Source organism: Chanodichthys erythropterus, chromosome 4 (assembly GCF_024489055.1).
Source record: "Chanodichthys erythropterus isolate Z2021 chromosome 4, ASM2448905v1, whole genome shotgun sequence".
Lineage (NCBI taxonomy): Eukaryota > Metazoa > Chordata > Actinopteri > Cypriniformes > Xenocyprididae > Chanodichthys > Chanodichthys erythropterus.
In genome coordinates, this window is record NC_090224.1 from 32,367,619 (window position 1) to 32,370,080 (window position 2,462).

The following is a 2,462-nucleotide window of genomic DNA, read 5'->3' on the forward strand; positions in this document are numbered from 1 at the left end:
ATACCTTGCATAAAATTGTACAATTTTATTCAAAAAGTTACAGAATATAAATACTTAGGATGCTAAAATATGTTCTCAGAATTGTACACCGATTATTTATGAACAGCTTATGGAGCTATTCACCGCATTTTTTGGCTATAAGTGAAACACAGGGCGGCGATCTGAAGTTAGCAGTTCCTCCGCTGAAAACGAGCCATCTCCGGCACAAGATCCACTGGTCAATTACACTTGAATTACTTCTAAATGTTTCATTTTTACTTCTAACATTTGTTATATGAGCTTAAATGTAGGCACCGTGTATTTTAAAAAAAAAAATGATATAAAATATGCTATACAATATGATCAAAAATAAAGGAATTATCATGCAAAGCAGTGTAATCACAAAAAGCAGTACTTTTATGTTGCTTTTGTGTTCATTGTATTTATTAAAAAAATATTGAAAAATATTCTCAGTTTCTGCTTTGTGTTTCAAAGAAAAAAGACATTTATACTGGCTAAGAAAGAAATGAGAGTGAATTTTAAACTTTTTTTTTTTTTCTTTTTTTTTAATGGCTATTATAAATGGAAATTATAAGAGCCCTTAGCATGAACTAAATGCACAGTGACTTTCTTCTGTTTCTAACTGAATAAACACTGGTCTATTGACTGGTCATTGATTAGGGCTCTAATTGCAGTGCAGTCTTCAGTTTCACAGAGAGTTATACTTTACACAGAAGATTAAAGATTCAGTCGTCCCACATTGATCAGAAGAAAATCCTCAGCTCCAGCATAATTAGAGACACAATGCATGAAGGTCAATAAGAAATAGTGTATCTCACTACAGGGTGTCCTCCTCCACTTTGTGTTATCTTCTTCACTTGAGGATGAGAAAGTGCTGTGCTGTCCCACTTTTCTCAGTGTTTCAGTGCAACTTGGAGTTCATTATACTGTACTAATTGTTCAATAATTTGTGATCTCTCTATGGATTATTCAAACAGGTTTTCTTTGTTCTCCAGTAGCTGTACAGGGTCAGGATTTTCTTGGTAGAACAACTGGTTTCGTAGTAGATTAGGAGATTCGCCATGCAGAAAAGTGGTCAGTGTGTGTCAAGTGTGTATTATATTTTAGAAGAAAGTGTCGCTGTGCATTTAAGGGCTCATATAATTTCCATTATACCACAAAGTTACAATACAAGCATAATATTATTTTTATAAGGCTATTCTGTCGGTTACTGTCTGCTATTTTGCCATGTGCTTGTCATCCATCCATGTGTTTAAGCACACAGCTTCTGACATGTTTGTTTTTTGTTTGTTTGTTTGCCATGTGCTTTATGCTAATTGTTTGTTTCTGTGTGCCATGTCTCTCCTGCCAGTCTCTCATCACAGCCCCCCCCCCACTTGTTACCATGTTACCAAGTTCATTTGCCCCACCAGCTCTTGAAAGTTGAAAATGTATTAAAAAAAAAACATAATAGATCCTCTTTAATCTTTATTGATTCATATTTCTTGAAATTAGGCAAACATAAGTTGTGTCCATGTGAAATCCTTAAAGGTACCGTAGAACGTCTTTTTAAAATATGTAATATAAGTCTAAGGTGTCCCCTGAATGTGTCTGTGAAGTTTCAGCTCAAAATACCCCATAGATTTGTTTTAATTAATTTTTTTAACTGCCTATTTTGGGGCATCATTAAATATAAGCCGATTTAGGCTGCGGCCACTTTAAATGCTCACGCTCCCCGCCCACGGAGCTCGTGCTTGCCTTAAACAGTGCATAAACAAAGTTCACACAGCTAATATAACCCTCAAAATGGATCTTTACAAAGTGTTCGTCATGCAGCATGTCTAATCGCGTAAGTACGGTATTTATTTGGATGTTTATATTTGATTCTGAATGAGTTTGATGGTGCTCCGTGGCTAAAGCTAACATTACACACTGTTGGAGAGATTTATAAAGAATGAAGTTGTGTTTATGAATTATACAGACTGCAAGTGTTTAAAAATAAAAATAGCGATGGCTCTTGTCTCTGTGAATATAGTAAGAAACGATGGTAAATTTAACCACATTTAACAGTACATTAGCAACATGCTAACGAAACATTTAGAAAGACAATTTACAAATATCATTAAAAATATCATGATATCATGGATCATGTCAGTTATTATTGCTCCATCTGCCATTTTTCGCTATTGTTCTTGCTTGCTTACCTAGTCTGATGATTCAGCTGTGCACAGATCCAGACGTTAATACTGGCTACCCTGTCATGGGCTGGCGTATGCAAATATTGGGGGCGTACATATTAATGATCCCGACTGTTACGTAACAGTCAGTGTTATGTTGAGATTCGCCTGTTCTTTGGAGGTCTTTTAAACAAATGAGATTTATATAAGAAGGAGGAAACAATGGAGTTTGTGACTCACTGTATGTCATTTCCATGTACTGAACTCTTGTTATTTAACAATGCCGAGGTAAATTCAATTTTCAAT